This window comes from Arvicanthis niloticus, chromosome 29, assembly GCF_011762505.2.
Source record: "Arvicanthis niloticus isolate mArvNil1 chromosome 29, mArvNil1.pat.X, whole genome shotgun sequence".
Taxonomy (NCBI): Eukaryota; Metazoa; Chordata; class Mammalia; order Rodentia; family Muridae; genus Arvicanthis; species Arvicanthis niloticus.
In genome coordinates, this window is record NC_133437.1 from 9,131,066 (window position 1) to 9,146,876 (window position 15,811).

General features: G+C 34.8%; 1 protein-coding gene across 16 annotated transcripts in view; it reads left to right on the plus strand.

Annotated features, from left to right (window-relative positions):
• Mef2c (myocyte enhancer factor 2C) overlaps positions 1-15,811 on the plus strand; it is a 162,293-nt gene that overhangs the window by 21,232 nt on the left and 125,250 nt on the right. Inside the window, exon 1 of one of the 16 annotated variants that reach the window (XM_076927088.1) lies at positions 7,136-7,156. The exons of the other annotated variants lie outside the window; for them this stretch is intronic. The gene's annotated coding sequence lies outside the window, so the exon portion shown is untranslated. Of the gene's footprint in view, positions 1-7,135; positions 7,157-15,811 lie in introns of those variants that run through there. 16 annotated transcript variants of the gene reach the window in all.

The following is a 15,811-nucleotide window of genomic DNA, read 5'->3' on the forward strand; positions in this document are numbered from 1 at the left end:
AGGCCACCTTTTGTGCATCCTCTTCCCTCACCAAAGTGCAGGCTTGAGGGAGTTTAATTGGTGGGGACCAGAAGTGGTTGCCCTGGCCATGGTAGTCTGTGCATTGCACAGTTCATGTTTGTGTTTCAGTATATGCATTGTTGTTAAATCAAGGGAAATATTAAGCTATTTAAAAAACAAACAAGACTAAGTCTCTTAGCCCGCCTTCTGTTTGGACTTTTGGATGAAAGTTCCCAAACTAAGTGACAAAGTTGGCCATAAAGGAAGTCTGTAGAGACGGGGCACATTGCTCATTGTGTGATTGGGTATTATGCAAGTGCTTGAGGGCCATGCTAATGTGATTTCCTTTCCAGAGCAAGGTTAGCAATTCTTAAGGAAAATGTTATATCTGAGCCATTTTGTACTGTTCTAGATGCTATAGTTATGAACCTTTTCCCTCACGTTTTTGAAATGGATGTCTTCTGTATAAAATACTTGGTATGTAAATGCTGACACTGTATGTAGAATCAGGCTCTGTGCCAATTCCTTAACTGGTCCTTGGTGGAGAACTGCTTTGACACAGAGTGCATTTTACTATTGTTAATGTGATAGTAACTCGAACGGTAACTGCCTTATGAAATCCTTAGTGACTGTACACGTTCTTTAAGTGCTGTAAAGAAAACTCCAGTCGCCTTTCCATGCCTTTTCAGAAGAGTAACACGGCTCCCTTCTACTGGCACCTTGCAATGGAATTGTATTGCAGAGTGAAAATGTTTGTAGGGGCATAATAATCCTCCTCCCCTAGAGACTTGCTAGGACATGAAATGTGACCACCTGTGAGGCACACTTAACCTTTCAGCCATACCGGATTTTAGCTTTAAGTGGATCAGCAATTTTCAATTTACAGATAAAGTATCTCATTTAATTTTAAAAATAATGTCTGTTTGGCTAGTCTTAAAAGTAGTTCAACATATGTAAGTATGGCAGAAATAGTATGTTTGTGCAGCTATTGATTCAATTACAAAAGTGCAGGCAAGAGAACACATTTTTATCATCTAGTATAAGCAGGATAGTAATTCTTGAGTTTAAAAGTAGTCCTAAAGCAAGTGGATGGTAGATAAAACAAATTGCCCCTACATCCCATGTCAAGGGTGAAGAAAATTCTTTAAATCAATGAGTTTTTGTACTATTTGAAGGATAATACATCTAATCTTTTATCTGATTCCGATATTTATTCTAAAAGTATTCATTGAAGCATACTTAACATATAACTTTTTTTAAAAAAAAATTTGCTACCTTAGGCAAGTTAAAGGGCCCAATAGTTGGTAGTTATCTTTACTTCGAGTTGTGCTGAACTTTATTGGTTTTAAAAATGCTGTTCTTATTACTGCGGTTCACACAGTTTGGAAATGTGCTGTATAGTTCTTATACTCCGTATTTGAAGCAGGATTTTACTTCATTCATTCATTATGTTATTTGCATCTTAGTTGCTGTGCATGTGAATACATTGAAGCGTAATGTTAAGGTGTGCTATTAATTTAAAATTAATGCTTTTGATATTGGTGGAATAACACATGACCATATCATAATAAGCAACTTTCTACCCTTTCAAAGTTAGTCAAATTCTTAAAGTATGTAATCGTGGACATTAACTTTCCCAGGCAGAGAGATATTAAATAACCATAGAAAACTTCAGTAACAAAGAGTTGCTGCAACTTGCCTTAATTTTTGCTTTATAAACAGGTTAATTTTGTAGAATTTTAGGAAATGTACTCATTCAAATAAAGAAATAACTGTCTAATGATTCCTGAAAATTGAATCCTGGAAAAAAAAACAATATATTCTATAGTTTTCAAATATTTTTTAGTTTTTCACTGGCTTTCACCTGACTCTGTGACTAAGTTGAACGGCATATAATTATGTCTTTCTGATAAATTATTCATTGCATTTAAATGTCTTTAATAGAGAACTATGCTAAATGACACTTTGGCAAATGTAAGCATTATCTTTTAAAACTCTTCTAAATATTGTAGTATATTTTGCGGGTTTTATGTCCCAACTCTTTGTGCACTATATTTGAGTCTATGAAATCTCAGGAAGGGACAAAAATGGGAAAATATCTTTACAGTAATAACTGTACTATATAACAAAAATTAGTTATTTAACGGAGATCTAAGGTTTTCAGGACATGATTCAAAGCAACGTGGAGAAATTTAGTGTGTAGTTAAAGGTCACAACCTCACAACATGGACTGCAGAATGATTGCTGGTTAATTTTTAACTTTTTAAAATAACAGCTTTTAGAATAATGCTTCTCAAATGAATGTCTAAACTTAGAAAGCATGCACAGTTCTTTTACATGTATATAGTGATGAAAGGCTTTCTCTCCGATGCTTGGTGAGTGTAACACATGGGAAGAAGAGCTGACTGGGATACCATCCTCAGCACTGTGCCTTAATTCACGGACTCATGGTTGTTCCTCCATTCGGTAAAGCTTGACTCTTCACTGGGATTTGTCACCTTTAAGAAATCAAACCAGATTACAGAGGCAAGTCTCAAAACTGAAGCAACAGCGCTCTGTACTCCTCACAAAAGGCAGATTACACAGTTCACATGTTATTCTGATAGGGCAAAGATAAAAGCTGATTGCTGAGGAACAGCAAGACACTCTGATTCGAAATCATTGCTAGATGAGTATGCCACGACCCTGTTGCTTCCTCACTCTAAAGAGCCATCCAAACAGCGGAAAACTCAGTTTTCTAATCATACACACCCAGTAGTGCTTTTTCATTGCTTAAATTTTAAGTTCCATCAACTCTCTATGAACAGAAGCAACTTGTCTGTTTGTGTGAAGTGGTTACCATAAAGCTTAAAGGAATTAGGCATATTCAGAAGTGTCGTGTAGAATACAGAGTAGAATTTGCCAGAATTAATATATCCTCATGATATTGAAAAATTGAGCAGAAAATACATAATTGACAATGTCCTGTATGGTCTTCTGTTATCAGGTATATTCTTCATCAAGATGAGTAGCTACATAGTTATGATTCAATACATTCCAAACATATAGGTGCTATTGGCTAATATATGTATGTGTGTGTCTATTTTATGAATGTTATATAAACATCATTCTTTATGAAAAATGGAGATTTTATGGGGACTTTGTTAGAGAATAGTTTTGTTTTACCTGTAGCATTTTTAAGACTCAGATTTCCTAAACATTCAACGCAGCAGTAATTTCTTGCTTCTTTTAAAATTGAAGTCCTTTTTTACCCTACTGATGCCTCCTAGTGTCTCCCACAATAAAGCACTAATGAGTCATCCATAAATGTAAACATTGTACTTTCATTGCCTACATCTTCTGTGATACATAAAATTAATATTTATGTGTTTAATTTTCTGTGCGTTAGTATAATAAGATAGAATACTTTAGTGAATGAGATGTTTCATCTGTGGATTTATGATATGTAGGTTTACCTCGACTTTAACAATATTCTGCTAAGTGTAATAAGTTTATACCTTCGTTGAAATTCATGTAATCCTTCCTTATAGTCACTATTATTGCAGATGAAAAAAAAAATAGCAGATCTTCCATTTTCTAGACCTGGAAATTAGATAGTTGAGTTTATCATTGAATGGCAGATAAAAAGGTGGTAAAAAGAACTCATCGTTTCGTTTAACAAAACCCCCTCAAGAGATGACAACTTGTTGTTAACTCTATGTCTTCACACATGCAAATTTTTATGTGAATACTGCATTTGAAAGGTTAAAAAAAGTAAGAGGAAAGATAAGTGCAAATGTTTCTCATAAAATAGCAAAAGAGAAACGTGATTAGGGTGAAGTTGTCTCCATGTAGTAGTAAGAGGCTTACTAGAACATAATTTCTCAGGACTCAACAGGCCACTATCATGAGGTAGACATTAGTGGATATCAACTTTAGTGCAAGGTTTATGTCCTTAGGCTCATAGCAGCAACGAGTGACATGCTTGCATATTTGTGACTTCTGGCAACTCTGATTCTGCCTAAGACAATTGCCATTTGAATTTATAAGTTTTTTTCTTTAGTGCAGAAAAGGGGACATTTCCCTAATAGTTGTAAATTCAAGTTCAAAAGCTTGTAACATCTCTGGGCCTCCTGAGTTGTCACAGTGCACATGTGCACATCACATTCTTGACTTTCGCTAATACAGTGTTCTGAGGACCCAAATGCATATGCTAGACCTGAGCTTAATTATTTGTTACACTTACATGGAGTGGGGGCAGATAGAGGGGAAGAAGCGGGAGGGAGGAAAGGAGGAAAGGAGAGAGAGACAGACACAGAGACACACAGAGGGAGAGACACAAAGAGAGAGACAGAGGGAGACAGAGACAGAGAGACAGAGAGACAGAGGGAGAGACACAGAGACAGAGGGAGGTAGGCAGCCCTGATTAAAAAGTACACAGAATATTAGCAAAATTTGCCTATTGATTGTTTTATCCTAAGTTGGTCAGTGATACAGTGCCACTACAATTCTTTGCTTGTTGGACAAATTTCAAAGAATGTAAGGGGTGTGTTCCTTTCGTTTAAGGAAAGCAAACATCTAGGAAGGGGTGGGCCTTTCCCACAGGAGCTGCGTCTCTTCCCCTGGAGAATTGAAGCAAATCTGTAGTATGTAAGGGACTGGCCCATGAGAAACAGGATGATTTGTAATGATCTGTTCTAGTTAGTGAGCAAAGAAAACCAGAAAGATATTTTTCCCCTGAAAATAAGCTCTTGCCTGCCGCTTAATACTCACTGCTAAACACGGACCATAAAACAAAACAGGGCAAGAAAACAAACAAAGAAATCAACAGTGTTAGTGTTTGTGCTCACAACCATAAACTACATTGAGATAATTCTGACAACTCTACATTGTGTATAGTACTAAGACATAGAAATCAAAGGTGCTATAGACATACCTTTTCCAGCCCCATTGTGAGGCTGTGCAGGTAGCACTACCATCCTACTTCCTTGTCTGTTACAAAATAATAACGTCATCTGTTACAAAATAATAATGTCTATGACAAAGGATACTACAGTAAAACATAAGAACATCAAAGGGCAATCTGACAAAATATTATTTTGTACTTCTGGCTCTCACTGCACAAAGAGAAGGCATGTTGTGTTAAGAAAGGAGTTGATGTTACCTGTTATATAAGCCTGTGGTTTACCCTCATTGGCTCCTGATATTTGCTTTCACTACATTGTATCTTCTATACATTTCTATTGCAGAATTCCAATCTCTGCTACTTTTTCATTTTTAAAATTGACTCAGTGTTAACAAAATTCAGAGTGCACATGAAAATAATTTTTTTGAGGGCACTGTACAGGAAATCAGTATCATGACAAGAGATAAAGGCAGTAAACTTGTTACAAAGAAAATCTGTAGGAATCAGTACTCATTAATAAGGGACGCCTTTGGGAGATTTTATTAATTCTTAATGCAGAAAAAATTGAAATGAATGAAGCAGTGCTGGTCAGCCTGTTTATTGCATGGCCGTGCAAGGCTTCAAGCATTGGTTTAAATAAAGTCCCTTCAACTTGTGTGAGTGACTGGAAGAAGCGAACTATGAAGCAGTCCCTAGTGGGAACCTGATTTTTCCAAATTGTACCCTGAGAGTCTCTTGGTTTTCTTCCTGCACCTTGTGATACATAAGATACATCTGAAGATGTCATACATACGTTGTTTACAGATACTGTGCGTTCTAGCCTGTTGAATTTTAGGAGTGTTAATATGGTTCTTTGTTAGAGGATGGAAACTGCCTAAAAAAAAAAAAAAACAACAAAACAGCCTTAAACTGCATATGTTTTTAAAATATATTTCTAATCTTTTCAGCAAGTTAAAATGATAGCAAGAGAATACAACCATTCCCCAAATCCCAAATATTGGCATCTTTGGCTTAGGTATGCTCAGTTTTTATGAAATTAGGCAGTATATTTGTCAATGTAAATATAAGGAAATTTGTCTAGTAGGGAATTAAAGTTGACTCTCATTTCTTAGATCCTAGTTAACTGTTGACCCTGCATAAGGTGTATAACAAGCCATTCTGGAAAGCTGATGTTTTTAATAGAACTTGAAGGCTTGGGATCTCTTTATAGTAATTTTGAAGATGTGGTTACTTAGCTGAAATATTCACTGAACCATTTTATTTTTAGAAATCATGGTCACACAAGGAAGGCTTTATAGGGCTGGCTACCTAATTGCAGTCAACGATCTCTCTAATGAATGAACACACACAGAAAACACATATTTTTTAAGAATATAATGGCCCTATATTTTTTTTTAAATTGCCACACTTTTTACATCAGAACAAAACATATGTGTCTAAGCAGATGTTTTAAGTTATATCTTTCATGTAGGTGAGTCTGTAAATGTATGATTTGACTTAAATGGCTTTGTGGGAAGGTAGTTTAGGGGATTTAAAGAGGAAGTTTCCAGTTACTGTAGTTTCAACTCTCTTTAAAAAAAAAAAAATGATGCTAGTTATACTCAAGATAAAGAAAGAGAAATAAACTGTTTTAATTCTTTTTTAATATGTACATAGTTCCTGGGGAAGAGATGATTTTTATTCTTGTGTATGCAGGGCAGGTACTGGCAACGGGCTACGGGCTACAAAATGAAAACTTGCTGGCTGCCAACCAGACACAGTGCAGAGCATCACATCATAACGTCTCTCCCCTGTCGCAGAGTGATTTCAGCCCTAAGCAATGTCCTTCTCCTTCAGCATAGGCTGAGCAGCAGAGGGCCTCCTTCCTGAGCTGAGGCTTTGGGAAAGGAAAGGCGCAGTGTTTCCCTTCTGCAACTTGAAAACTCTGCCTCTGAAATCACTAAGGCACGAACTGCAAACTGGATTCAGTATGTTTCCTTTCTCTTCCCATATAGACATTCATCCCGGTTTAGAATGAATCAAACAATAGGTGTGAATTATAAAATGCGACCGCCTGCCTCCCCACCCCCTACCTACATAGTACATGAAGGCCTGATCAGATATCTATGGGGCTTTTTGTTGTTGCACAAAGAAAAAAATATAATGGTTTCTTTTCACTGAAACGTATGCATTATATTGCAGATAGACCAGATCATTTTGTGATGCAAATTAACATCAAAGGTGGGGCTTTTTTTCCGCCTATCACAGGAAATAACTGCTCCATCACAACATGTGAGTCTACCTTGATTTTTTTTTTTATTGATAAACATTCGGTAATTAGGTCAAATTATAGAGTACAAAGAGAAAACATGTATAAGTGACTTGATCAATATCATGTTAGGTAAGTTGATTTCTAAACATTTTTAATCCTTGCATTTGGAATTGTGGTCTGAAACATCTACTTCCCTTTGGCACATAAAGTAACAAATGTTTTTTAAAAAGTAGCTTGTAATTGCTAGTTAGACTTTGAACCTTTACCAATGGGCTTCTTTTCTTTAAATCCTATTAAAAATAATTTCTGGCTGCCAGGGTAGTGAGCACTCATTTGTGAGAGGTGGGGTCTGATTATTGCCAGCACCTCTTTCTAAAAGTAGCCTTCACCTTTGGAAATATATTAAATGGGACCCTTCAGGAGAAAGTGTTGCTACATAATAAATATTTGTTCCACCTTTATTTTTAAACTAAATTATTGCTTTCACAATGTTCTAACAGAGTGTAAGTCTTAGTCAGTAACAAACCAAACCAATTATTAATTACCTAAATAACATTTACTAAGCACCCCAAAAAGTAAATATAACTTTAAGTTCCTTTAAAATGTATAAATTTTATTATTTTTAATTTTATTTAAATGTCAAAGATAACTATGTGTGATGCCAGTATGCACATTTTTGTGAAAAAGTATTAAAACAGTAATGTAACATATCGCTTTAGAAAAAGTAAAAGGAATATCATGAGAATATCTGTGGGCTAGAACTGTCTAGCAGGAGAGAAAAAAATATTGAACTTTGATGTATATGTTGTAAATATACATAGGCGTAAATTCAGACGTCCCATTAAATATTGTGTAAACCTTTGATTTTGCTTTAATTTAAAATCTAGAATGAAATTTCTTTGTTTTCTTGGGATAGTCCGAAATGGTAAGAGAATCTAAATCATACGTCCTATAAACATTGTTCTACCCACTGTCAAGTTTCAATTGTGAGAATTTTAAATAGAAAATGCACTATCTTGGTATTTAAATATTATACAAATTATTCTGCATTTTAAAGCCTGAATCTCTTAGATTAGTTGCACCTAGTAGGTAGTTTGCCCCATCAAGCCTTTTAGACCTGTAAACTTCATTAACTAATAACTTCTTCAAAGCGTCTGATTTCCATGCATGTGAGAAAAAACTTACTGGGTTGTCAGTGGGTTGTCAGCCTTTTAGTAAAGGTTTCTCTGGTCAAGGATCTAGCTCTTCTCTCCCTGCTTTGATAACTGTTAATAAGTCAAAATATATAAAACCAGACCTAATTCCATCTCAATTACCTTTCTTACCTAAGTAAAAGCAGCAAAACTAGCAGTTTGAAAAAGCGAGTGTGCATGACTTTCATTATTGGATTTATTGAAAGCCATTTAAAGTTGGTATAGGTCAGTGCTTAAGGAAACACTGTCGCCTACATTTTCCTTGCACATTTTCACTTTTCTCCCTATACACAAACAACAGCAATTGCCACAGTTACTTGAATAGACTTCCAAGGGTTCACCTGAGTTTCTCAGCCCCTAGCACTAGCTCCTTATGACTTATTGGTCCAGACTGGCAATGTTGCTCAATCTGAATGGAATGAGAGTGAGCACTACGTGAGCCATCTCCCTCTGTTCTTTCATGTAACAACAACAACAAAAAACAGTCGTAGGGATTCTTGACTTCATCTTTTTCCCCTTAAAACTATTATTTTGAACTTGCATCTGACCTTCCTTCTTATAGATAGATAACAACAACAACAACAAAAAACAGTCGTAGGGATTCTTGACTTCATCTTTTTCCCCTTAAAACTATTATTTTGAACTTGCATCTGACCTTCCTTCTTATAGATAGATAGATAGATAGATAGATAGATAGATAGATAGATAGATAGATAGATGATAGATAGATAGATAGATAGATAGATAAATAGATAGATAGATAGATGATAGATAGATAGATAGAAAGAAAGAAATACAGATGCAAATAGATTAGCTGATATATTGAAATATACATATAAATGATTTGGTATTGGGAAAGCATGCACTTCTAATTTTCTTTGTCTACACTTGGGTGACTGTAGAATTGTTTCAAGTGTTAAGTTATTTGCTTACACTTGAGAAATCTGTGTGGTTCGACACAGGATACTATCATGTCACAAAAGAACTCCTAGCACTGATCTTGAAAGTGTAAGGACTGTAGATAGTGTCTTTATAAGGAGCTGCTGTGACACTAGCCTCACTGGACAGCACAGTCACAGCAACAAGAACAGCTTCATGAGCTCTCAGAAGACGGAAGATTTATGGAATAAGCTAAACAAAATTACAGCTTTTGTCTGACTCTATGAAGTGCATGCATGCATGTGTGCAGGTGTGTGTGCATACACGTATGTGTGTGTTTACACATGTGCACAACTGTGTTTATGAAGTGGCAAGTGGAGATGAAAATATCAGAATACATGAGAGATGCAAAGCATGAGGGGATGGGAATGGAATATGAAAGAAAGAGAAAATCATTTCAGCAAACACAAAGTGTTTAAAGAACCTATTGCCACATTCGTTTGCTGTGTCTTGATCATACATGCTCACGCATTGTGGGCCTTTAGGCTGTGGAGCATGATAATGAGGGAAACAAACACGTTCAACTGGGTTCAAAATCTAACCAGTAGTTTATTGGGCCTGTGGTGGTGGAAGACAGGTTATCTAACCTCCAGAAAACCTCAGACCAGCATCTGTAAAATGTGTGTGTGTGTGTGTGTGTGTGTGTGTGTGTGTGTGTGTGTGATACTATCTACCTCTTCAAGTTTTTCTGAAGGTTAAGTACATAGAAAAGCATTATGCAGGCATCTAATAAGTGCTGAGTAATTATTAAATTGCTGTAATACCACTGAATTTTAACAATTTTGTTTCTGACTATTGATGATCACTTACCAATGCTTGAATGATTTTTTTTTTAAATATGTTTACACCATTAAATTGGGGTCACCGTCAGGTCAAATCTTATGTCTCGATTCTGTTAGGTCAATTTTAATGATTACTAAACACACTATATCTTTCTCCAAGAAAAGCAAAACATTCATAGATCAGATGTTACTTTCAGAATTAGAAATGGGACCACAGAAATAAAAATAATTGCATCCTTGACTTTTAAAAGTAATTTACTTTAAGTTTTGACTTTAGATGAATTATTGTTTAAAAATAATAATTTCATTGGGATTTCAGTTCAAGAAAAGAGACAGATGCACAGAATTAGAAGTACTTTGTGACAACAGGCTCTAAGAATTTTTGAAGTCTTTCATTTGCTTAAATCAGTACTCCCCTTTGAGAGGTCTATCAGCTTATCTTGTTTTTTTTTTTTTTTTAATTTCACAATTTGGTTGTATGTAGTGATCACATCACTTGTGAAGAACGAGTGGTATTGTAGTCATCTTTATGTTCGTGGACAAGTGTGCTTAACCTATAACAGCTATTGTATGGAACTTGCTGAGTAAGAGCTTGAGATGTTTAATCATAAAGATAAAATGTACTTTTCTTTGAAGAGTCAAATAATAAGTAATTACATTTTTACAATCCTTAGTTACATGAGTGACTATTAATTCTAACTATGGTTGACCTACCTTGGACAGTGGACAAATGGATTCAATTTAGGTATTTTCATTCACATGAGAAGAAATACAAAACATAGAAAATGCAGAATTTTACTCATGACTTTAGCATTTGACCTATAAAATACACATTAAGGAGAATTTGATAAAACTTAGACTATTTCTGGTGCAAGAAACTAGTTTCCTTCTTTTGGTTGTTTTTGTATCCACTTAATTTCTCAAAAAAAAATCATATTTTGATAGTAAGTAATGTTGACAAAGCTTTCCCAGTATATACAACCTGGGGAGTTACGTCTGCTTGAAATAGTTCTCCCACTCTTGAATAATGAGCCTCTGGTGTGCACCTTGCATTTCAGCTTTCTTTTCTAACCTTGTTTTAATGCCTGGATAAAAGAGGGCTCAGCGCAAGGAATACTTGCCGAGTGGACTTCCCTGTGGTAAAACAGCATGGACAGCTCCCAACACTGCAATCAAGGACGCTTCTAAAAGCTTTAATTTAAAAATAATAATAATAATAATAAGTCTGCATGAAGATGATGGAGCCCTCTAAGGCATATGGGCTTAGAGAATTACTCCCATCTGCAACCCCCTCCCCCTGCTTAGTAGCCCTTTCCAGGGTTATGATTACTGGAAAATGGCTGTTAATCACAAGGGATTTTTTTTTTTTTTTGACTGCAGCTGCTTCAGTCAGACTCCTAATCTATTAAACAACTTTGTCTCCAGTTTAAAATTTGCATTGTATACTGTATAGAATAAATTTTCATTGTAATCAGAGCATCCAAGAGAACTTCCAGATATGATTTATAGCAACACATTTGTTTGTATGTATAGACCCCTCTTCTGCTATTGAGCCAACTGTTTGAACAATACTGTGGGTGATCAGCATAAAAATGAAATATTACAGCATTATTGAACGCAAGTGCCACTTACAATAGTCACATTAACAGAGTTTGAATTGAGGCATCCTTGGCACTTGACAGAATAATACACAATTTGAAAACTTAACTTAGATATTTAAATTTTCACTTGAACCTGAAAGAATATTTTTTTTTTTGAAGTTTAGTGAGCTTATACCAAACCACTAGGTGTCTTTGTCAACATTTGTGCTTATTACATTTGACATAATTTTAATAAAGAATCCACTGCCAGAGTCAACATTCAGTGCTAAGAGCGGACACAACAGCACTGACTTACAAAGGATTCTTTTAAAACGCATTCTTACATGTAAAATTGACAGGCTACAAGAAGTGGTTGGACGATGTTCATCATGCTGGAAAGAATGTTTCAATTAAAGTTGGGCACTTTCTCTTCCAGCTCTTTTTTTTTTTTCTCCATTTTTTATTTGCTGTGCCAAGGTATCCATGTGCGTTTTTCCACTGTCATCTGGCTCGTTCCCAGCAGATGCACACAATCTGTTCCGCTGTCACTAACAGGGTTCGGTTTATGAAAAGAATGTGTCAGAACATGCCACTGTAGTCACTTTTACAGGTTTTTAAAGAGTAACTGAGAATATATGCATTGCCCTACTTTCTTCGTCCCCATATCTAAGATCTCCAAGAAACTTTTATAATAGACCAAAAGCTTGCTTTCAGACATTCCTAATCAAATATTTACTTTTTATTAAAAATAAAATCTTAGAAGTAAAAAAAAAAATGTCTTTAGTGGTTCAATTTAAGAGCAGATTTTTATGAGAGTGTTTCAAATAAGCCAAAGATGGTTTTGATAAAATTATCAAATTTCCATTATGGTTATTTCCTGCATAATTAAGTATAAATCTACTCTCATACTAGACTTGAGCCTACTATTCTACTAAGTTATAGCTTTATTTAAATTACATGTTCTTTGATAGAATAATAAAGAGATGGTCATAAGTACTAACTATTTAGTTTAATAGACAACATTATTATGTTAATCCCAAAGTAGTTAAACTATCAAATACATTGCCATGCTCTAGAGAGACAATCACTTTCCAAAGAATACTGGGATATTCTGTTTTACATGTGTTCACATTTTAAATAAGTACTTTTTTCTGAGTGCAATTCTTGTTCAGTAAGGTTTCTTTATCCTCATTAACTATTCTCAATAAAAAATTTTGGTTCATGTTGTCTTCAATGAAAATAATATTTCTGCATTCATATGAATTCTTAATGGTGCATACATACCTAAATTAATAGACTTAAAATATAGTAGTATTTTAAGTTTTATGTATATATATTGCAGGTATATTCATATGCAAATAGTTACCAGGCAATATTTATATTCTGTTAAGATTCTGTGCTATTAAGTATCCTTTAGAATTAAAGTCTCAAACATTACGTGAATGCTAATTTTAAGTTGTTAAAACAATTTTCTGACTTGGGTAACAACTTAAATCTCAGGGAACTCAGACTTTTTAAATCAAAGTTTAAAAGTCACATGACCCAAAAATAGAGATTCAAAATTGTTTAAAGAAATCATAATATAAAGGGTTGTTGATAAAATCCATATTTAGAAAAGCCACCTTTGGATTTCTTTAACAAGAAATTTTATGAAGTACATTTCAGGTGTCTTTATATTAAAGTACATTTCAGGTGTCTTTATATTAAAAAGTTGATACCATTCCATAGAAAACTCTTGCAGAATAAGTTAAAATGTTTTAAAACAGTTCTGCACATTTTAACAAGAAAATAACTCACAGTTAGAACTCATTGGCACTGTTATTACAGCATATAAATGAATTGCTAAATTATCTCTATAGGAATTAAACCAGACAACTGTTAAGTTTTCTTAATTCTTAAAGTGAAAGGAATCCTACTATTCTGTACTTAAATGTTGATTTATGCATGCCTATCATAAATAGATTTTATAATGTTTGTGATGAGCATAGCACACATATTTAAGGTGTGTCATAAAAGCTGGGCACAGTAACACATGTGTGCTATTCAGAGGTGAGGCAAAGGGTCAAGTTCAAGGTCAGTGTGGGCTACATAGCAGGTCTGCAGATGAGAGCAGAGGAGAGGAGAGGGGAAGGGAGGGAAAGAGAGGGGAGAGGAGGGAAAGGAAAGAGAATAAAGAACAATTAAGTCTAGGCTTAATTCTTTTATTTCCAACATTTTAATTTATTCATAATTTTACATATCATATGATCTCACATTCTATTTTGTGGGTACTTGTATTTCTTGGGGTTTGGTGGCTCTGATATTTGTGTCAGCATAAAAAGCTGAGAATCATGGGTGTACTAATAAGAGGTGTTTGGCTGAGTCCCATGGAATGGACAGTCCTTTCTCTTTACCTGTCAGAAGTCAGTTGACTGCTGGTGTTGAGGAAGAGGTCATGAGGACACGGGGTAATTACAGTCGTTAATCTCGTATGAAAAACAAGATTTCAAGACAAAACTCCATGTGTGAATTTAGGCATTCCAATTTGTTAATCCTAAAATCTTCTATACATCACTCACAGCATAGAAACAATCTTAAATGTCCTTAGGGAGAAAAAAGTTTACTCTTTTTTAGCATGATTCACAGAAGTTGAATAGTCACAAATAGTTTTTGCCTAGTGAAATACTGGATTCTCAAAGAAAAAAAAAAAGATAAGCCTTTCTTTTAAAAATTAATGCCTTCCTTCTAAAGAAGTAATCCGATTTCCAATCTAACTCATTTTTTAAAAACTAAAGCAAGTATACTTTCCAACGTACATTACTTTCTGGTTACTGAGATGAGCTTTGGAAACATTTCATCTTATAAAACACTTTGTGAGTTGCTTCAGATTCCAACAAGGATGGATACTCAGCTATCTAACAGGAGTGGGAAGATGGCCTTTCCAACAGATATAGGGACACCTTTCTTTGTGGTTAGGATGTGATGCTTCATTTGCATTTGCTTAGTCATGGGTCTTTTTAGAGCAAAGATAGATCATTTTTTTGTAAAACTGTCCCCATAATATGTATTATTCATAGAATAAGAAAGCCTTCAGTCTCTCTCAGTGCACAAACACATCAAAGACTCTTTCTGCACGAATAAAAGTCTGAGCAGCAGTGACCAGAGAGAGCTTTCCACTAAGCTTCCTTTAGAGACTTTCAAGACAGTTGTATTCTTTTTTCCATCTGCACTGACATATGTTGCCCAGTTGGTTTTCAGTACTTGTTGGCTTGGTTGAATGAAGTAGGACTGAACGATAAATGGAATTGATACTTTCAACTGTGACTTGGAATTTCTGACTCTACTTTTCTCTCCTGTCACTAGCCAAGGTATCTCTGATAACGTGTGTTATGTTTAGGCTGGGTCAACAGTTTGCATTGTTAATTTACAGGAACCATGTATTGTGATTGTTGTTGGTAGTAATATAGTAGCCAAAAGTTTTGGAGAACTTCCTCTTAAGTACTGTGCTAAGATCTTAAAACTCTATAAGTTCATTGCTTTATTTATTCTTCAAAACTTAATACATTCTTCCATATTACTGCCTTTCTCATATTACAGATGAAGAAACTGGTCTAAAACCTTTTAAAGTAATTTACCTAAGGTTATCTAGTAAAGGTAGCACATGAATCTCAAACCATGGAGTCTCCAGAGCCCATTATCTTACATATTGAGCTAAGCAAGACCCTACATGCATCATACCTGCTAGGTAAGAAAGAAGGTCTCGTCTATTACATCTGAAATCTTTATGGCTGGTTAGGAAAACCTATTCAGTATTCCACAAAAAACATAAGACATATGTTCATGATCTTTTTAAACAGAAGAGAAAGAAATATTAGTGTGACATATAGTTTTATATTCATAAACTGCAGGAAGAACATTTTTGCTGATCATTTGACAGACCTCTTTTTACAAACAGTATCTTATTACTGTTTGTGAAATGTACTTTCCAGTCAGTGTGATCCTGATTGAGCTGTGAACACGTAGCTTTTCATCAGTGTCTACTGATTTCTATTTTGCTTTTCCTCTCTTGAGCTGCTCCCTTTCTAAATGCCACGTCCAACAATTATTGTAATTTAATATCTTTTTTATCTAGTGAAGGATTTGAGTTACTAGACAAAGTCTATACTGGATAGAAAATAAATTTCAGGAGTTATTTAGTTAAT